The sequence below is a fragment of the Gopherus flavomarginatus genome, chromosome 6 (assembly GCF_025201925.1).
Source record: "Gopherus flavomarginatus isolate rGopFla2 chromosome 6, rGopFla2.mat.asm, whole genome shotgun sequence".
Taxonomy (NCBI): domain Eukaryota; kingdom Metazoa; phylum Chordata; order Testudines; family Testudinidae; genus Gopherus; species Gopherus flavomarginatus.
Genome location: NC_066622.1, coordinates 3,974,004 through 3,996,238, shown reverse-complemented (window position 1 = coordinate 3,996,238; position 22,235 = coordinate 3,974,004). Strand labels below are relative to the sequence as shown.

At 39.4% G+C, this 22,235-nt stretch overlaps 1 protein-coding gene across 9 annotated transcripts in view; it reads left to right on the top strand.

The window, feature by feature from the left end:
* Positions 1 to 11,980: 11,980 nt before the first annotated feature.
* Positions 11,981 to 22,235, top strand: part of FHIT (fragile histidine triad diadenosine triphosphatase) — a 1,116,384-nt gene continuing 1,106,129 nt past the window's right edge. For 5 of the 9 annotated variants that reach the window (XM_050957597.1, XM_050957592.1, XM_050957594.1 and 2 more), the window contains exon 1: positions 16,807 to 17,010. The gene's annotated coding sequence lies outside the window, so the exon portion shown is untranslated. Of the gene's footprint in view, positions 12,244 to 16,806; positions 17,011 to 22,235 lie in introns of those variants that run through there. The other 4 variants (XM_050957599.1, XM_050957598.1, XM_050957591.1 and 1 more) reach the window with 2 other exon arrangements.

Sequence of the window (22,235 nt, the reverse complement as noted above, 5' to 3'; positions counted from 1 at the left end):
CACACTATATATATATAGTGTGTGTATTAATTTTTTTAAAATATTAGAATACTAATATGAAAGAGCTGTTAGCTTATATTTGTGTGATCCTTTAAATGTTATTTTCAGGGTGGCTATGGAGGCATTGACCCTTTTTATTGGTCTCCCTCTCTGGTGGTTGTGGTTTATGGTTTTGGGGTAATGTGTAATAAAAGTCAAACCAAAAATCCCCTTTTTTTAAAAAAAAAGCAGTTGCATCTTGAAAAAACATACATCTGTGGATTGTGAGAGAGGCATCTAACTGTAGATCCAGAGAGCTTTGCAGGTTGTATGGCATTCATGGAGAAGGTCATGCAATTGATATTGATATTTACAAGTATGGTTGAAAGCTAAGGTGTGAGAATATGTCACATCATCTGTCTGAAGACTTGTCATTTGAGCAGACTGGTCCAAGATTACACCATCTCTCTCTTCTCAGCTTGTTTAATGAGTATTTTTTGATTGGTATAGCTCTTTGCGCATATCTCATTCCTGCATAGCTATACTAGAAAATGCTTTCTTATGTTGTGTAACTACAACTATCTTCATATATTTGGTAAAACATAAATCACTCATAAACTGAGGTTCTTTGTGCTGATTCTTACCCCAGAATCAATGTGTATGGAGTTATAATATTGTGAAAAATTAGGCTTAAAATGGAAATGCAGACATAATATTAACTACAGGAAAGCCAAAGTCTCTGCTTTTAATAACTAGTGTCCGGGTATATTATACCAAAAATATCCTGTTCTTAATTACTTTATTTAAAATTAGAGTGATAAATAAAACAGAACTATCAAATATTTTATGAAAGGACTATATGTAGAGCATATAACCTCAAGGAGCAAGCTAAATCTTTTCAATATAAATTAGACTTACTGTACTTAATTCAGTTTCCATGTGGTATTATTGTGTGTTCTAGAAAATACTCGTGGACAGATATCTGTCTTGCAAGCTAGGCTGCTAGAAACTGTAATGCCATAAGAATGAGTGTGAAAACCGGCATGCTGTGAAGCATGATAAAACAGAGATGCAATAGCATGAAAATGATGGCTCTGAATAAAAGATTTAGCCTGAAAAACATGATTTTTAAACAGTTTATATCATCACAGTATAAAATTGTCCTCTTTCACTTACTCATCAATAGTGAGGTTCTTCAGAGAAAAGGAACTGATACTTGCAAATCAAGAAAATAAGCAAAATTGTTCAATAACAAAAAAGACAGTTGCATGAGAAATGGCCATAACAATGTGCTGGAGTTGTTTACACAGTACAGTATCATTTGGTTTATATCGATACCTATACAACGTTTGCATGCAATAAAATATTTTCATCACTTGTGCAACGCAGAAATAAATATTAATTTCTAATGATATACTGTCTGTGTCCTTTCCAAATGTTGGTTTGCCATCACTATAGTTTCCAATTTGTCGGCCTTCTTTTTCAAGTAAATAGAACTATTTTTCTACATAGAACAACTGAAGTAGGAAACAGACTATTTGGGATCCAACTAAATATAAAAGTGGAGATTCCTAAATATTTATGAAAATATGTCTGCCAAATGCCAGAGTGATATTTAAGTAGTTCAATTAATATAGCTGCCACTCTTAACAAACGTGCAAAAACCTGATGGCCTGAATCATGACTGTTCCTCTGTTTTTATGCAGATATAACTCCACTGATATCACTGGTATCACAGTGTAAAACTGGGATCAGATAGGTTGTAATAATGGAGTAAAATGCAGTGGTGAATGAGGCCCTATCCTTTCTTCTATCCAAAACATTTAGCTGATATCAGCCATTCACTTGTACCATCAAAGGTGAAAATGCAGCAGTTAATGGTCAGAAATTACAGCTACTATAACCAGGGGCGGCTCTAGGCATTTTGCCACCCCAAGCACGGCAGGCAGGCTGCCTTTGGTGAGTTGCCTGCGGGAGGTCCCCGGTCCCGAGGTTTCGGCGGCAGCCTGCAGGAGGTCCGCCAAAGCTGCGGGACCAGCGGACCCTCCGCAGGCATGCCACCAAAGGCAGCCTGCCTGCCGCCCTCGCAGCGACTGGCAGAGTGCCCCCCACGGCTTGTCACTCCAAGCACATGCTTGGCATGCTGGTGCCTGGAGCCGCCCCTGACTATAACATATTAAGGGTGGGCCTGATTGTCCTCTCTCTGGAGTTACCCTCTGATTTACACCAGTGTAAGTGAGGGGAGAATCATACTCACCATCTGCCATGGGCTTGTTGTTTCTATGTGAGTTGGTGGTGGAAGAATAAAATTATCAGTAAAGAATCAGCCTTATTTCCATTACAGCATCTTTGTTAAAATGTTTAAAAACCTCAGGCCAGGTTATCTCTTTAGTGCATTTTCCTCCATATCTCAGCAAAGAGGAATGGCTCATTACTATGCAAACAGGAGGAGCACTTGAAGCAGGCTAATTGTTACAAATCCTCCCTTACATATACATATTGTATCTTACCGAACACTAAATACACTCTAGATACAGTTTACATCAGGCAGAAAGAAAGACACTAAACATCATGCCAGGAAAAATAATTATTTGTTTTCAATAACCTATTTTTGCCTGATTAATTAAAAAACCAGAACATTTCACCATGATAACAGTTCTCTATTATATAATACCTTTTGTGTTCCAGTTTTGATTACAGAGTCTAGGTAATGACTTTATAGTTGAGGATTCTATCTGATTCAGGTTCTTATACCTTGCTCATCACCGTGATATCTCATGTAACTTGTTAGTTACTGTAGTCTGATTATGACACCCTCTATCTTCCAGAGGGCAAAATCCTATCTTTTGGACAGGAAATTTTGCTTGTGTGGTATCTAGCCAGTAGAATTTTTTTTGGGAAAGCTAATGATCAAACAAGGTGGTTCAGAGAGGTAATTTGCCAAAATTAGAGGAAACTGACTTTTAAAAAGTCTTCTAAATCTTCTTTGTACAAAAATTGTCTGAAAACCAGCTAGGGTTAGAATCCTCACATTTGATTTATTCTTGAGTCCTAAATGATATCTTGTTTTCTGGCCTATTTTTCAGAGGGCCAGGTACAAATATTAGAACTAACTCCCTACAGGCTGTTAAACCTTTAAAATACCCATCAGGTTCTGTCAGACTTAATAGAGTTTGCCATAGACAGACTTGCTAGCAGAATTTTAAAGTGAACTTCTGTGGTTCAAGGAGGTTACAAAGTATGTGGATACTGCCTAGAGCTTGCTTATGATTTTTGTATATTGTATAATTTTTGCATGTTGACTGTAGGGTTTCAAAGGCACTGCAATGTTTCTCTACTGTATATAGCTGTTATGAGGCTAGTTATATATAATTGTAAACTGGCAGCAAGCGATGCCGTATGCTCATATGCCCATGTTGACTTTTTGGTAAATGTGTGAGACACATAATAACTTATAGGAATGGAGACAATAGTAAACCTTGTTTGTGCCCATTTACATTTCAAATGACACGTGGATTATAGTAAATAGATAAGGTGGGTTTTTTGGTTTTTCATATAACAGCTTTACCCATTAATTTAAATAAATGAGCTTTTGATTTGTTCCAATTGTCTTAGGCTATCACATTACTATCTTCTAATGCTGTTTTTTGCAGACTCATTCTGTACAAAGATTGGCAAGAATATCTAATATTTTCTAATCTATATTGCTCTAATTTTGCATTTCTGTTGCACTGCTCATAGTACATGAGAGCACAGTAGTAACTAAGCAGGATAATCTAGGAAGTGTAAGTCTATCCAGAAAGAGGATATTTGTTTCAAGGAATGTGTTGCCATCCCACTTTCCAGTCATTGCTACTAGAGAAATATCTGTACAGAGCTGGGTCTTGCATTTCACCCTGAAACTGGTAAGGTTCATGTTCACCCTGCTATCTGGTGGCAGAGAGCTTGGCAGCCAAGGGCCATCAAACATGGCATTAAATCTCTTGGTATAGGGCTAGGTCCTGCTCCATATCGAGCTGGCACACTGTAGAAGTAGGGCAGCTGATTAAGAATGAACATAATGACGTTTTGTCTCTGCACAAGAAGCAGGATAGGAGTTCTTCCTAGTACTCAAGAAGGCTAAGCGGGAGATGCACCAACATGAACACTGCAACAGCAGGATGACATGATCAGCTTCCATGGAGGATCTCTCTATCTCCCCTATCAAGATAGCATGATATGGTACGATCAGACCATGTTTCATAGTGCTCCTTTTCAGAGTAAAGTATGCCTCGTTGTGCCTTTCCCCAGGACTGCCTGGTAGGATCCTTCCCTACTTTATAGGTTTCTTAGAGGAGAGAATGGGTCTACTAGAACCCCTATCCCTCCTGCCCCCCACTCTTCCTCCTCCCTAGTGCTATGCCTATCCAGGCAGAAATTAGTGTATAATTTTTAGCCATTCTTCTGTTGGGATAATAGGTGGAATGGGGAACTATTTTTCTGTTTTTTTTACTTATTTAGGCAAGCATTCTATGCCACATTTAAATGTCCCCATATAGCCTGAATGCTTGTAGAATTAAAATTTTTTTGGATGTCTTTGTTGGCATTCTGTTGGATATCTGTCTTGCCAACTCAGAGGTCTTCAATAGCATTATCAGTTTTTAGAATTGCAACATTTTTCTGTAATTTCTCTTTTGCTTCTCACATTAATTTTGGTTTGCTCAGAAGTTTCATGTGGTTGCTGTATGAACTGGCTTTGTATTCTGAACTGTACAATCTGCAGAAAAAATGACAGCCAAGGAAGATTTACTTTAAAAATCCACATGTGTTTCACCGTGGTTTCTCTACTGCATAATCCATTAGTTGAATCAGAGATAGCAGTCTTTTAGAAGAGGCAGCAGGGAAGGCATGTAAAGGACTGGAAGCCAAACCTTGTGGATACCCAAGAACACACCTTTAGCTTAAAACCATACTTCCCCCCCACCAGTCACCATGCCCGGCTCACATCTCTTAGGCATCCACCCAGGTCCTCAAAGATATCTGGACCTATGTTGTTTTTTGAAAGAAAAACGTGGCTATCTTCTTACAAACTTTATTAAACCACCTAAAAATAATAAAAATGTATCACTAAAGCTATTAATAGTAATATTAAGCTAAGGTAGAAATGGAGTATTACAACATTCCAATCAAGATGAAATCAAGAAATTAATCTCAACACTGGTTTGAGGTTACATGATCAAATTAATTAAATCAAATTAATAATAAAAATAATATTCTTATAAATTCTAAAGAGGACTGTAAAAAGGTCCATTTTGTTCTGAACCCCAGCTAAAGAATTTACTAAACTTAATCAAATATATGATTAAGAGCTTGTAAAGAACCTAACAATAAAACAAAGTTATCTAATCTCTAAACCACAATCTTAGAGACAATTATAAAGCCTCTTCCTTAGAATTCTATTCTTATGTGGTCAACTTTTCCAACCTCACATCAGAGATATTAAAATACAGACTTTAACATAAAACTCTCAATAAGCAGAAGTTTGACAATTCTTGCTTACCACAAATTACAGATGACAATTTCAAGTTACTCAGGATTTTTTAACATAGGCCACAGAACATGCTCTAATAAATAATTTTATGAGACGATGCTTAGGGCTGTTTAAACCTGGGAAACATTTTTTTCTCAGACTCCTTCCCTATGTGAACTGTATGGGCTTTCACACACACATGCATCCATACAACCATACTTTCACAGCTTACAGAAAGGTTAGTATGCTTCCCAGCTCAAAAAGAGAGAGGAAAAATAAGATAACAGGGATTTGCAAACTCTTCACCTCTTGCAGTTTTCTGAACTCATGGAAAATAGGAGCTGGAACTGCAGTCAAGGAACCAGATGGTGATATTCTGTTGACACCTTGCTTCTTGCTATCACACCTTGGTTTCAGGGACACTAGGGAAAGGCTGCGGAGACTTTGTTGATGTCATGATGTCTTTTCCCGGGATGGCTGGTCTTTGAGATTCTGGAATGTGTGTCTTGTTGATCCCAAAATATAATATTTCTGGACCATACCTTTGATTCTTATAGTTTGTGAACTTCATCTACTCAGCCTTGCAGTGCCTCCATCCAAGGTCTTCAGATATATCAGATGTGAAACCTACCCTGGAGTCATGCAGTCAGGTTCAAATTAGGTCATCTTTTAGCAAACATGAACTTCGAAAAGTCCCACTTAAATCAGCACTTTAAAAAATATTCAGTGTTTTACATACTGTAGAGACTATAAATTTGTGACACCTTCCCGCTCCACCCTACAAAAAAATCACAAATTGGCTACAAGAGACCATTCTGAGGAAGCTGGCATAGTTTTAGCTGGCTGAAAAGATCTTGAAATGACAATGTGTTGCCAGTTTACAGGAAGTGCAATATAGAAATCCCTTAACTAGTTTTTGAAAAAAAAAACAGCAACAACTAGTCACTCAACATACATACATACATCAGCAAAATCAGCTTTGAACTTTGAACTAATCAGTTTTATCAATTCCTGTTCCCTCTCAGAAACAAGGGTGTTAGAGTAATCTTTCTGTTTTTGGAACTGGGCTGTAAGTCAAACAGCTTATCTTCTGGAATCTTCATGTGTATAGAGGAAAGCTACTTTAAATTCTATCAAGATGAAACTCACTTGAAACGTAAAATTTAAAATTTTGTATAAGGTCTGTATTCCATATAAGCTATTCCTCTCACATGGAGCTTGCAATGCATTGTTTGCAAGGAGGAGCTGCTGCTGATTCAACGGACAGGAAGAGCATGTAGTAAAGTCAATATTTCCTTCAATGTACAGGCCCATCTCCTACATCAGTATGCACCTTTGTTCCTCTCTACACTGTACAAGTTCTGGAGAAAATCTGAAAGAAAATTTGCTAATTCTGAATGAAAACTCTTCCTAAAATCCTCTGAGTTCAAAGTCATGCCATGTTAATGGAAAAGTTTTTTTTCCCTACATTTTGCAAGAAGATCTCCAATTTAGCATTAGCTCTTGATAGAAAAATGTGAGCATTCTCAGCATGGATATTTCCATTCATTTTTTAATCTTTGCAGACACTATGTACACTGTGGTTTGTTTGTCCAACCCTTGCTTTTATATTTGACTGCTGTACTATGTGTTTTGTTTTCTTTGTTTTCATATAGCCTGGCTAGTATTTTGCCTGACAGATTTCATAACTCAAATAAGTGCTTTCAGTAACACTTAGGAACTTACTTATTTTCTTCTTTAGGATAAGACCCAATTCATTTTGTATTAAAATGACGTTACTTAATGTTGTGTGCTCTCCTTTAGCTAAACAGAAATCCTACAGCTTCTTTAGTTTCTTTTTCAAGATGTAGGAGTTTCAATTATCCTTTATAATTTTCACTTGCACCATTCTATGATTATATCTTGCATGTATATTTTGTAAGTTTTCCATAGTATTGAGAAATTGTGCCATTACCCCAGCATTCAAAAAAAAACAGTCTGTTCACTGTATTAAGCACACTATGAAAGCTAGTCTCTTGGATTCTATAGCTAATTGGATCCACGGCTGGTGGCCATGTTCAGTGACTGCAGATTTCTGGAGGGAAATGTGCCTACACTTCTCCTCATGCTTAGATATACCTGAGAGTCATCCTCCAGATGTTATTGTTAGGAGGCTTGGATTTCACTACCAATATTTTTTTAAAGTAAAGAAAAACATTATACTCTGTGTATGTAGCTTAGAGGTATTCTTATGTGTTAGACTCAGGACACTCTGTCATCACTTTATGCAAAACACTGACATCTTGATTTGTCAAACTCTCTGCTTTCAGTGAAAAGTTATATTAGACTTTTTTGCTATTTGTAGACTGTTTCAGTCATGGGCGATGCAAAGGGCACAACTCCAAAAGGTGGCAGTTCTGTGGTCAGCAGCTGCAGCTGTCATGCTAGTGAAGAGGGCGGCTCACAAAAGGATGTGGTGCTGTTACTGAAAATAGCCATTTGTGGATGTGTTGTGGGTACAGTCTGGGAAATACACAGGGTGTAGCTCAGCATGCATCTGGGGATGACAATCTCATAGGGAGGAATGAATGGCTGGCCGCACAGAAGAAGCTGTTCTGACTGGATGTTGGGCTGTTGTTACTATGTCAAAAAACATGAATACGGTTGCACTTTTTGAGGAAAAGAGAAATGACCAGTGCTGAGTTAGGAGAAATGGTGGACTGGCCTTACAGAAGAAGCTGTTTAGTTGACCACCGCAGACTGTGCAGTAGCTTGAGTAAAAGGTTTAGAGGGAGGACAAGAACTGAATCATAATCAAAACAATCTTTAAAAAACAGCAGCCATTAAAGAGCTACTGTAAAGCTATGAGGCTCAAAACTTGCTTTAAAGTAGTCAGAATCCAGTGGAGAATATTCTCTGGATTTATATACCTACCCTATAAAAATAAAACAAAGCAATCTTTTGTTGTTTTTATGACTGAGCTCCAAAAAATAAAAACATAGTAACTGTCTAAGCAGGTCTTATAATGTTTTGCTGCTTTTCTGCTGCATAACTGGCAAAATGAATCCAAGCACCAAACCCTGGTATCAAAGCTGTTTGGAGATCATAAATAATGTTATCTGATAAACAGGATTAAACAGAAATACACTGTCAATCTCAAAACTGGGTAAAAACGTGGTGATGAGGAAAAGAATCATAGTTTGCCATATGGAGAGAAGAGAATTGGTAAGGAATTTATTATTTTTATTTTTAAGATTAAATAAGACTATTACTAATACTACTATTACTTTGCCACAATGATTATGTTCCCGCTTCTTGGCCACCAACCAAATAGGGCAAGAGATAGAGTTTGTTTGAATTTCCCATAGGAGAAAATACACATTGCACAACACCATGAGTTCTAAGATTTGTAGTTTTTAGATAAAAGCAGTTTTATATTGGAATCACTGTAATTCATTGAAAAATAACCTACAATTCCCATTAAACACAATGGCAGATAGGTTCTCAAATTTCACTTGGCAGGGAAAACTGCTTTTAGAAGAACCTGGCACATTGAAGTAGTGAGGCTAGCAAGGACAAGATATTAAAGGCTTGTAGTATTGCTAAGGATTAGGGAGAGAGTTTTATATTTTTGCATCTTAACTAGTAAACAGCTGAGTATAAATGAGGAAAAGTGTAGTGTCCCTATTGGGCTAAAAGAGTGTGTTCCCAGGATCTCTACTCAGCTTGTCTTCAAGAGATGTTATGCTCAGTTGAATTTTAGAAATATTATCTAGCAACATTCATCACTTTTTGCTTCACGTGTTTGCATTTCTTTCCTCCCTTAATAGCATAATATTTAAAGCCATCTTTTGCTAAACAAAAGCTTCTGCTCTAGTAGTAATCCACCTCTTCATCTGTTTTGTGTAAATTTAGCTGTTATAATTCTTTATGTAATGCATAATCTCTGGTTATAGAGAGGTTATAGCATTAGAAAAGGAGAATTATGAGAAGAGCTATTGGAAAAGCTCAGGTTTTCCAATTTCTTTTAATACTGTTCAATAATACTTGTAGTTTTCCCCCCTTCATCAGTTTTAACTTTTTGACATACTTAGCCAAATTCTAGGATATGCCATTTTACTGAACTCGAGATTTTTTCAGTTTTTCTGTACAATGTTTATGTTTTACACTCATGACTGTATACACTGAAGGCTGAAGGAGACAAAAGACATTCTCCTTTTTAGCATGCCTGCCTCTTCAGCCACTTCTGAATGTTCAGTATCTGAAAGGAGGAAAAAGTACATTTAAAATGCCAAGTACAAAAAGAGGGAAGACAGATGAAAGGATAAAGGAATATACTTGCAAGGTGAATACCTCACTATCCCTTGATTGGGGGTAGTATTTGATGTCAGTGAAAGAGAATGCATAAGAGGTAAGCTTTTTAACCCTTTACCTCTGATTTAGTTTAAAACCAAGGCTAAGATTTTCAAATATGACTAGAGATTTTTCAGTGCCCAACTTGAGACACCTTTAAAGGGCCTGATTTGCAGAGGATAGGTACTCAGCACTTTCGGAAAATCAGTGTCTCAGGTTGGCCATCCAAAAATTGAGGTGCCCAAAATCAGCAGTCATGTTGATTGATTTAACTCCCTTCACCTACAAATTTGACGGAGTTGCAGTGGGGCACAACTTTTGAGGGGAAAGGCAGGAAGGTCAGGTGGGTTGGTAGGTCAAATGTCTTAGGGAGTAAGCAGGATAGCTGAGATAGAAGATTGACTTGCATGTGTGGAGGTCGGGGAGCAGGGAGCTACATCCTGTGATATCATGTGCTATGCTAAGGTGGATTGCTTTTGCAGAATGAGGGTTTAGCTGTGTGCCAGCTACACTTCATATTGTGTGTCTGACACTGGGCTGATCAGCAAAGCCTGCAGCCTCAATGATGGTCTATTTCAGGGGTAGGCAACCTATGGCACGCATGCCAAAGGTGGCATGCAAGCTGATTTTCCATGGCACTCACACTGCCTGGGTCCTGGCCACCGGTCTGAGGGGTTCTGCATTTTAATTTTAAATGAAGTTTCTTAAAAACTTTAAAAAACCTTATTTGCTTTACATACAACAATAGTGTAGTTATATATTATAGACATAGAAAGAGACCTTCTAAAAATGTTAAAATGTATTACTGGCATGCGAAACCTTAAATTAGAGTGAATAAATGAAGACTTGGTACACCACTTCTGAAAGGTTGCCGACTCCTGGTCTATTTTAAGAATCCCTGCTGGCTCCGCTATGATTCTACATTAGAGACGTCCCTTCCTTATGCAAAATTGTGGCAGGTAAGAGTCAACATTGTTTGTGTAAAAGGAAATCATTCCTCATGGATATATTAGAATGATTTGAGGGGATCAACAAGCCTATGGACAGGAGTGTGTCACGTACCTCATTGGGTCACAGAGAATGCCAGGACAAACTGCTGAGAAATAGGGCAGACTCACCCCACACTGATGGTTATTCTATCATTAGATTATACCAGGGGTTGGCAACCTTTCAGAAGTGGTGTCCCAAACTGGGGTTTGTGAAACCCTGGTGGTTCATGAAATGTTATAGAGGGTTCTTGGGGGGAAAAGAATCCCTAATGGCAGACAGAGCGGACCGTGGGCAGCACTGGGCCAGCAGCCTGGAGCCCCTGGACTTCCAAGAGCAAAGCAGATCAAAGCAAGCATATCTATCACGTTGAGGAGATTTAAACTTGAAGACTCCTTGTAACAAATGGGAAGGGAGGTGGACATTGTTTTGCTGTCTTTAAAATTATGATGAAGAACAAGTTTAAGCTTTGGTGTAATGCTCATTGTTTGCCTGGCCTGCTCAAGACCTGAATGCTTGTGTAGGAGGAACTCTTGAGTTGGCTTCTTAAATACCTTCATGCTGTTTCACATCTGATACTCCTTGATGAAACATAGGAGCCTTGTCTTATAACAGGCTTATTCAAAGTGATACAAGCTATGAAAGTGAGATCTTGGAAGAGTGTTGCAGTATTCATAATGTAGTAAAACTACTGTAATGATAAATAATAATAAATAGTGTGTAATAAGCATGTCACAAAAAATTATATTTCCAAGATCACTGTTTTTATAATTTAAACTCATGTAAAGGAGAAAGTCTCTGGAAATATTCATTTTTAAGAGTGGGTTTGTGAGACACAATAGTTCAGTGAACAGGGTTCACAGATTGTTAAAGTTTGGGACCCGCTGCTGCTGGAGCACGCCAGGCTCTTGGTGTTTGTCGGTTACACTGGGGATGGCATGTCTGCATCAGGAGGGGATGCTGCCTGTGGGGTCATTGGGGACACTGCTGGAGTCCATGGCAGCAGGCAGGGCTCCTGCTGGCTGTGTCACTGACACTGCCCTCGGGGGGGGGGGCGCAGCGCTGCCCACGCTCCTGGGGCACAGCCCTGGGCTTTCATCGCCTGACGCGACTCCTGGAGGCCTCAGGCCCCCCCGCAGGGGCTACAGCGTGAGGCAGCACAAGGGTCGGGCACCAGGCACCCTACCCCGTGATTACCGCCCTCTAAGCGCGCCCAGGGTCAGCAGTCGGCCCCCCAGGAAAGAGAGTGGGGCCAGGCACCCACCCCTCAGAACAAAGGGCGCCTTGCGCATGCGCGCTAACGGCTCCTGTCAGAGACACGGGCATCCGCGCCAACCTCAGGGCTTTCACGGAACCAGTCCCGAGTGCCTGACGTCAGGGCGCCGGCGCGTCCCGCTCCCCTCTCGGCGTGACGCACGCGCAATAGCAGTCGGAGTGTAAGTCTCCATTTTGTTTCCCCCTCCCAGTCCCTACTCCTGTGTGGCCGGAGCGGCTCAGGGTGGGGGAGGGGAAGGAAGGAGTCGGGGACTCGCCAGTGCGGGCTGGGTGGGAAGCGCGGGAGGCGCGGGCCGGCGGCCACAAGGGCGGAGGTGCAGGGCGCGCGGCTTTGACGGTCTCCGCGGGGCGCTGTGTTGAGGGGGGAAACCCCCTGTCTCCCTGCCGGGCAGCCGGGCAGGGCTGGCGCAAGCGCTCGTGGGTGGGCATATTTCCGCCTTTTCAGTTCCCGTGCGGGTCTGTTAGAAGCTCGAATACCGTCCCCGCAAGGCGAGCCCCGCCCCGTGGCAGTCAGCGAACCGTCCGCTCAAATCGGGAGTGGCCGTTTTTCAACGGCTTCAGCATCACGCGGGGGCTTCCCCATCTCGCGTGAAAACGCCTCTGCGGGAGCCTGGCGCGCCGAGTAGGGTTCATTGCCACAGCGACTGCGGGCGTGTTGGTATTTCTGCGGCACCAAGGCAGTTTATTTTTCTGTAGTGTCGTCTGTGGGGGATCAAATTAAAAAACAACAATCATCCAATCCCTCAACCTAGGTGCAGGCTTGAGAATCCAGCAGAATCTCGTCATCATGTTCTAGTCGCTTCAATTAAAATGTGGATGTAAAATAATAGCTCTTTACATCTTCAGCGTGCATTATAAACCTTAGCTGAGCAATCAGATTTGACGTAGCTCCTTAAATATGAACTCTAAAGAATTTAATGGGAAAAAGTCTGTAGTGTGTGGACTTGAGTGACAGCTCGAAAATAGTGGTAGCAATAGTGTGTAGTTTTTTTTTTAATAAGGAGGTTATGTTTCTCTGGAGTACAAATTTAATTTCTGTCCTTTGTGAATTATTAACATCCCCATTAGGAAATTAATATCAAACTCATAAGAACTTAGCTGGAAGAATCAGTTGGTAAAATCATTTTGGTCGTTTTGACCTTGATTTTATGATGGGATTAGTTTAAATAACAGTTCATGTTGTGTGTGTGTATATAACATTTTAAAGTCAGTTACTTGATGGAGAAAAGTCTTCGGTATAACTCTTGGGATAATTAGATCTAGCATGTAATATAATTAAAAATCTTAAATTGCAACGTTGTTAAGCATGTATCTATAAAGTTCACTTGAAAGAATAATTGCACACAATGTGCTCTGCCTGTGGGCAGATTTCTTAGTAATTTATTTTCAAATAGCTGATGTCAGTGATTTAAATAAGACATTCCAGAATATTATTTCTCTGTGGTAGGATCTTGGCCACTTAATTTAAAATTGAATCATTGAAATGCCTAATAGAAAACTTGCATTAAGTATTTCACCCTTTTTTCCCTTGGGCAAGATGTCTATGTCCAACATTCCCCTCTAATGCATTTTAAGATATTCGGAAGTGGTTTAGATCTTCTTTGAATGACAGTTGAGCAGTATGCTGGTCTTTAAAAGTTACATTCTATGTGCTGAAAAAAAATTTCACAAAGACTTGTTTTTTTTTCTTGTTTTTTTTTCATTTGAATGGTATGTTTGGAGTTCTCATAAAAGCTGAATTTAGTTCACTTGTCAATTCTGCCACTTAGTGTGAAAGCTTTATTTGTTGCTTCTTTCAGCGGAGGTAGTTTTTTTTCCATGGGAAGATCGCAGCTAATGTTATTTAGACAGGTCTCTTCTTGGAAAGTTGTTAGATTCAGCCAACATTAGCTGTTGTTGTTTCAGTATGTGGAAGTTTTGATGTGAAATTTAATTAATTTGATGTGAAATTTAATTAAATCCCTTTACAAACTCTCCTTAAAACGTGTTTTATAATGCAGTTTTTTAATTGGTAATTTTACATGGAGGTTGTTTTAAGTGGATGATTGTTGCAGTTGTAGGCAGAGTCTGTTCTTCAGATGTTTCTGTTTACTGTGTAAGTATAAAGGCTACAAGTTTGTGTCCTTACATCTGTGTAAGGATTTACATGCATAACTCCCAATGCATTGAGCAAAGAACGTGAATCTAAACGCATAGTGGAAGACAAGTGACTTGCTTTTGCTGTCCTTGGAAAACATGCTTCTAATCTCCACTGACTTTATTAATGCTCTAGTTAATATATTTTGCATGCTTAGGCCTGGTCTACGCTGTGGGGGGAGGGGATAGATCTAAGATATGCAACTTCAGCTACGAGAATAGCATAGCTGAAGTTGACGTATCTTAGATCGAATTAAAATTACTTATTTTGCGTCCTCACGGCGCTGGATCGACAGCCGCAGCTCCCCCATTGATTTTGCTTCTGCCTCTCGACCGCTGGAGTTCAGCAGTCGATGGGAGAGTGATTGGGGATCGATTTATCGCGTCTACACTACACATGATAAATTGATCCCTGATAGATCGATCGCTACCCGCCGATCCAGTGGGTAGTGTAGACGTACCCATAGTGTTGAATTTGTTATTGAGGAAATGAAAAGTATACGTTGTAAGCATTTTAAATATTCAGCAAATAAATTGTCATTTTGAGTATTTTCCATTCATACCTGTTCCTTTAATTCACCAGGGAGCACTTAGTTGGAATTATGATGCATTTTGCTAAGTGAAAATCAGAAATCTAGAAGCTAGGGCTGGAAAAGACTACCTGGGTCATCTAGTATAACCTTTTGCGTAGGACAGGATTATCCTTCTGTCTTGTAAGTGATAACCTTGTATGTACATGAAAGGATTTGCCCCCCCCCCTTTTTTTTTTGCAGCTGTACTGTGTAGGAAATTCATATTCAGTTTGTCATCTGTCACACAAATCCTTTTCTGTACACTCATTAAACAGATTTTTTTCTGAAGTTTGCAGTTGTGTGGTCATGTAAATTAAACTTGCACTTAAATTTGCCTGTTTCTTAAAAAACTCAGTTTTGTAGCCATTTTATTCTCAACTTCTTGTATTACAGTAGCACCAATATGAGCCATGGGCTTGTGGCTCCTCCCTGAGGCTGGGAGAGGATCCTTTAGATGTGGGCAGGCTTGTGGGAACACCCCCCTCCCCCGGGGACCTCTATAGGTACAGTAACATCAAGGCCCCCAACTAGACTAGAGCCCTGTTGTGTTGGCACTTTGAACACATAGGGTGGGATTCACAATGGTACTTAGGATGCTAAGGCCCCTTTTAGGCACCATTGTGATCCACAAAAATCCCCGTTGGCTTCAGCCTAATTCTGTAGGCACATCTAGTTGCTTGGCACCTAAGGTTTTGCGATAAAAGTTCTCTGTGCCTGTGTTTCTGTCTCTGAGCATATGCACTGCCGCTTCACTGGGTGCCTATCTCCTGCCTATGCCCCCATGCAATTCACAAGCTAGTTTGACTGCCTAAGTTGTGTGTGGGACCTGATCCAGTAGGTATACTTAGAGGTCGCCTTACTCCACTCGAGACTGACAGGGTGTGAGAGAGTGGGAGGGAGATGGAGGAGAGCCTCCTTATATCCTTTTGGCATAGTTAGGCCTGACATTCATTACACCTAGCACACTGTTTATGACAACAGTATCTGAAGGTGTCATCTACAGACAGTTGGCATAGTTTCAGAATTTTTGTAGTCACTTTTACAACGTTTGTAACAGGATGTGTATTTTCTATTTCACTTTTAGTTTTCTAAATTCAAAGGGGAACTGTGTCAAAAGCTATATTACAGTCTGTTATGTTTATCTTGTGTCGTTCTCTACCTTACTGATAACTCTTGATCAAGTTTGCTTGGCATGATTGTTTTTCATGGATCCTTGTTTATTGCTCAATGTGTACTCTTTTTAGTGTGAACATTAAATTATATAATATGAGCTTTCTTTAAAAAACCCACTCAGCACAAACCAGGTGTGGGTTTAGCTTATATTTTTGATGAGATCACAAATTATACATGTTTTTGCACCATTTGCTACTGTTTTTACACATTGAAACATGATGTATCCTAAGGGTCTACTGGAGAATTGACTATCAATAATTTATTTATTTTTGAATTTTCCTAAAGTTACATTATACATTATTTTTACTGTTACATAATTCCACAAACACAAAATACAGAGATACAAATATATTGCATGATCGGGCTATTATGTTCAGCACTTACCTTATTAGGGATAATAAGTCTTTAATACTGAGCTGATTTGTCTATCAAGATTTGAAAGTTGCAAGTGATGCAAAAGCTGCTTATAGTGAACTTAGTTCTAGTGCAACTCTGTGTCACAGGTTGGCTGGCCCTTTAAAGGGAATTGGGCCTAGTTCCACCAGTGACATCTGCTTTCCAGGTGATGCTGTGAGGATAGGGATCAGGAAGTAGCTAGAAGATTATCCGGTCCTCATAAAAGATAACAAATAGTTCAGGTGAGCTGGAGAGCTGCAAACACTTTAAAACCTCTTTCAGGAGTTCTTGTGTCAAGGGAAAGAACCCACCCAGCTCATGTGTAATTTGCACATCAAAGGCAGGTTGAGTGTAATCCTGAAACGAGCAGAAAGGCTCATGTAGCTGTTCCTGGTGGATAGGGTCTGTAGAGCAGCCCCTATCAGATGGCTTGCAGAGTGTAACCATGGAGTGAATAGATGGTCTTTTGCGGGAGCCTCTGGGTTAAGTGAAAAAGGACAGCTTCTTTCGTTGAAGAAATAAACAGAAGCCTTGAAGATAAGATGACTGGAATGCTGTGGCTGGAGAGTATTCCCAGGTGCACAGGCTGTTGAATTAGTGCACTGGTTTACGCTCTGTTTATAGTGAAGTAGTGGAAGAGTTCCAAACTGAGTGAGTACATTGCAGTGGACTTCCAGTCCTCTTCATGTGAGCATAAACTCCACTTATAGTGATGTTCCACTCCATTAAAAGTGGATATCAGTGTACTAAAACTCTAGGAATGTAACATCAGATAACTTTTGACATAAAATTTCACTGGAATCTTCCTCTACTCAGCCAAAGAAGAGAAGTTGCTGTGATCCAATGAAAGGAGGAATCCCTGGTTCTTGGTCTAGTTTATAGCTGCTCTTAGTGTGTGTGTTGAATAGTCGAGTCAGCTTTGCTGCTCCCTGCTTGTTGTGAAGGTATAGCCCCAATAGCTCCCCTTACAACTATTAGAAGTCTCCTGAAACTACATGAAGGTGAGGAGAGATCCTGCTGTCATCCTTGGAGGAGATATTTTGCCCAGCAGACCCTTGTTTTTTTAGTGAAACTCTACTTACAGAGAAGTAGTGTTGGGAAAAGTGGGGAACCCCATTAACTATAAGATGATTTCATTGTATTTGGCCAAATATAGTACAAAAAGCAGACTTGCATAATGAATAGATACAATGGCTACCACTATTTTGGGTCTGTTCTTGCACCATTGAGAGTTTCATAATTGATTTCAATGGGGGCATGATCAGGCCTGTTCTACAGTACAAGAAAGACCTATTGTGGCTCTTCCCCTCTATTCCAACCCGCTTGCCAATGATTTTCCTTTCCTTCTGCCACCCATCCTGTTTCAAGTTTCCATATCATTTCCAGAGCAGAGTCAAAGGCAGGCAGGATGTTTAGCAGCTCTGGTTTAGACTAGGTATCTATAACAAAAATTAAATCTGAAGGAAAGAAGTGTAACCACTTAGTATTAAGTCATGAAAAAAAGGGAGAAAAAGTCTTGAATCTAAAATTGGGTACAAATACACCTGAATAAATAGTAACAGATGCTTCACTAGCCCTCATTCTGCTATTCCAGCAGGACCTCCTCCACCAGTGATTTACAGCTCGTAAACATTCTCTTTGTAGTTGTATACACCGAAAAGCAATTACCAATGAGAAATATATAAACTTAGCATTAAGTAGTGTGCTCAAAACAGCACTTGCTTTCGTATAAGTGGCAGCAGCTATGGGAAGGTATGTTTGGATGCCACTGCATTTTTCAGGGATGCATCAAATCACCAGTCTCCTGGAGAAACAGGAGAGAAAAATATACATAATTTTATTTTGCTAAGTAGAATAACTACTGTAAATCACAAGGTGAATCTTGAGTTTCTAATCCAGTGACTCCTCAACAGCTTCAGGCTAGGTTATTTGCTGTCATGAAACCAAAACATAGACTATCGCATTCAAAGGTTACTTGGGGCACCTCACGTCCTATCTTCTAACAGACTGACCCTTGAAAAATGCTGGTGCTGAAAGTTAAGTACAAGCTTAACTGTTTTGCTGGATTAAAATCTAAATTAATGTAAATGATAATTCTCAGCTGATTTTTGCTTAGGCTGAAAACTGACTGAAGAACAGTAAAGGCACTTTAAAAATGTTATATTGCTTGCAAGGGATAAATTTAGACTTTCAGTTTGCAATACAATGATTAGAAGTTAGTGTTCTTTTACTATAAATCATAAGATAATTCCCTGTACTTGGACTGATTTGGAAACATGACTGGAATAATTTACAAAAAAAATTAAAATGGTCACTCAGATTTCAAGTGTGGCCAGAGTTCATCTTGTTGCTTATCCTCCCAAACATTTATTCCTTCTGCTGCTGCTTGAGTCTTGTCGCCCCCTGCCTCCTAATGTCTTGGTTTCAAATGCACATTTTTTTAGATACTTAATCCACATTATCTGGTATCCAGTGGATCCATCACATATCTAATTAATATACAGTAGCAAAGCAACTAACTCCCTATGTAAGGGAACTGTGAAATCACAGAGGGAAATGTATGTTTCTTTTTATTTCTTGTTCTGGGACATCTAATGATTTCAGGCTCTAAGTTTCTTTTTAGTGCATGTTTCATTATTAAATATTTAAGACTTGTATGGCTGTAATAAATGCTATTTAAGAATGGCAAATATTCTTCATTACACAGACATTTTCAGGTTACTCAGTGGAAGAGATAGTAAAAAGTAAATTCAGAGGATTGGTGTTTGAGCACATCTCTAGTCAATAGGGAACTAGCAAGCAGTATAATGAACATTGTCGGACTTCGCTGTGGTAAAGCCTGTAGTGATTGGGTGCATCTGCACAAAATATGCTCGTAAGCACAGTCTAGTATAAATCACCATGAAAGCTCTCACCTATGTGAAAGTTTATGTTGACTATTGGATTGCTTTTTATTTATTTATCTGTTGACTGCTGTTGCATCTAGGTCATCAGCTAATATTTTTGGTTCAGTTATAAAAAGATAGTACTAACTAATATTTCCACGTGGAATTTATGTTTTGCTTAGTGAGAGTCCTGTGTAGCTAGGAATCTGATAGTTCAGTACATTATTCTGTTTTTCTCAGTACTGAGCTAGCACAATGTAGTGTCCTTGGCAATTGTATTTTTAAACAATTGAGCTGTATATTGTGGGATGGTGGGTAAAAAATGAGTTTGAAGCTTTATAGTGAAAGTCAGCATTATCTCTGCATGTAGTAGATAAGATGCCAACTGCTAGATTTAAAATAAGGAACATACTTCATATTGGATGTTCAGGTGTTCAGACAGGAGTAGTACATAAAAGCTGATTAAGGGATTCTGTGTTAGCTTGGTACTTTGCACTTTTTTGTCCAAAGTTAGTCATTTTAGTACTTTTTCACTTCATAGGAATGGATGAGTTTATTTGGATAAGATTTTAATTTTTTTTCAATGTTAGAGGTATAGATAGATTTTTTAAAAAATGAATGAGTAGAAAAAAGGGTTGGCTCCATATGCCATGTTTTTATTTACCTCTGAACTCAGAGTACATTACAATATTTCCTGTACACTGGTTCTATGTCCCCTTTAGGGTTCAAAGCTACTAACATCTTTATAAAAGTCCAAAATAATGCATCTGGCTCCTTTATAGGAGGCATAACAAATACTCATGCTCTCAATTGGGAAATAAAATATTGTTATCAAAATGTTATATGAATAATCAATTTATTGAGAGGTCTCTTATGAAGTACTTGAGGTATGCTTGACCATGAAATAAGAATGTTTATATATCTAAACCAAACATTTAAATATGTGAGTAAATTGTAATTAGTGGCTGTAAATTGACTCTTAATGAAAGATATTGAACATTCCACATGGGCACAATTAAAGATTCACTGAATTTTATGAATATTTTTACCCTGATTGTTTATATATTTTATTAATCTTTTTACTGATAGGCTTTGTAATTTATGCACAGAAATTTACCACTTGTCATGAAATAAGGGTCATGGGCAGATCCTTGGTTGGTGTAAATTGACAGTGGGTGTATGACAACTTATACCATCTGAGGTTTTGCCCCCATTTGGAAGAAGGTGAACTTGAATCATAACAGACCTGAGAAATGATGGAGGAAAACTGGTGGCATGGCCTTTGAAGGAACGTAAATTGCATCTACTCAACTGTTTTTCAGGTTAAGAGATCATTAGTTTTGATATAATGAAGTTTATATTTGTCTGCATTAAATGGGCATTAATGACACAGGAACAATATGATATTGATAGCTAATGTGAAGTCCCTGCTTTTGACCATAGTTTTAAATGATTTCATGATAGTTACAGCAGGGAACTAATAACAGTTAGGGTTGTCCCAGCATTGGAATTCCCCTCCTCAACTGCAAAGCTATTGCATATGGGCAGTGTAACAGGGTGTAGCAGGGCCCCCCTTGGTCCTGCCTCTGCTGTGCTCCAAAAATCAGTATTGGTGCATAAGCTTTTGTGGGTGAATACCCGCTTCGTCAGACGTCTCGCATTCACCCACAAAAGCTTATGCGCCAAAACGTCTGTTAGTCTAGAAGGTGCCAAAGGACACTCTGTCATTTTTTAAATTATTGCCTTTTTATGAGGTGACTTCTGGCTGTATCCTGTGATTTTTTTTTTCTTTGTGGTCAGGGAGGTAGATGACTGTTAATGTTCTTATCTTTCATACAGTCGGAAACTTTAAAGGCTGGATATAAAGTAGTTTGTGAAGGACCTGAAGCACACAAACAGATGGGCTTCAAATTCTCTAGTATTGGAATTTTCTTGCTAAAATTAGGAGGTATTTTGTTTGCGGCTTAAGTGATGGGCTTCCATTTGTACATATTAGTTCAAAAGGGGGACTTGATTGCACAGTAGATTGTTAACGGGATAAAGAAATAGTATGTTTTTACTTTGAGTAATGTCCCTCTGGGTGCTTCACTTTAGGTATGATTGCATCCCTGCGCTGCTGATTAGAGAACTTTGGTAGCAGTGTCATTTTCCCTCCCCAGTCTGTCTCAAGGCTCTCTAGTGTGAGGGTGAACCCCTCTCACTTCCTTCTCAACCACCCTGGCTAGAGACAGAGCTATTAGCAGTCTGTTCATTGTATCGTTAACCCTGTTGTTCAAACTTAATTAGTTACTAATCTTTTCTTTGTTAGTTTTAGAGTTTCCATTGATTTTTTTTCTCTTAAAAAACCTTTGTTTACTTCTTCCTCTTTGTCTGGGAACTACCCCAGTGCAAGGTATTTCCAGTTCACCAGGGTTTAAGATGTGCTTCTCCTGAAAAGAGGCCATCCCTGTAATGCACAGACATTCATATTGTGTCTATTGTGTTTGGGAAAACCACATTCCCCAGAGGTGTGTTTTTTGTCAACAGCTGAAGCCATGGTCTCGAAAGGATATAGAGCTGAGGCTTAAACTCCTAATGGAAGCAGCTCTCCAACCGCCTTCAGACCCATACCAAGATTCCCCCAGATGATGGGAGTCTTCACCACAGCCCTCTACATCTAAAGGCGGTGAAGCTAAGAAGACAGCCATGAGCAACTCACATAAGGCTTCAAAAAAGAGAGTGGTGAGTCCCCAGAGCAAGCCCTGAACCAGCTGAAAAAGATCCCTGGCATGTTTAATATCATTGCTACCAGTGACTCCAAAACTGTCCAAATGTGGCACCCAGAGTTCGCATGGTACTGTTCCAATGGAAAATATTGATATGCCTAAAGACCCAAAGCAACGGTACCAACTGAGAGAGAGAAGGACAGAGACCATCCTTGGGGAAGGCTCCCTCAGTATGGGCAACAGCTTTAGTACCATCAGTGATATGCCAAACAGCTTTGTAGCTTTT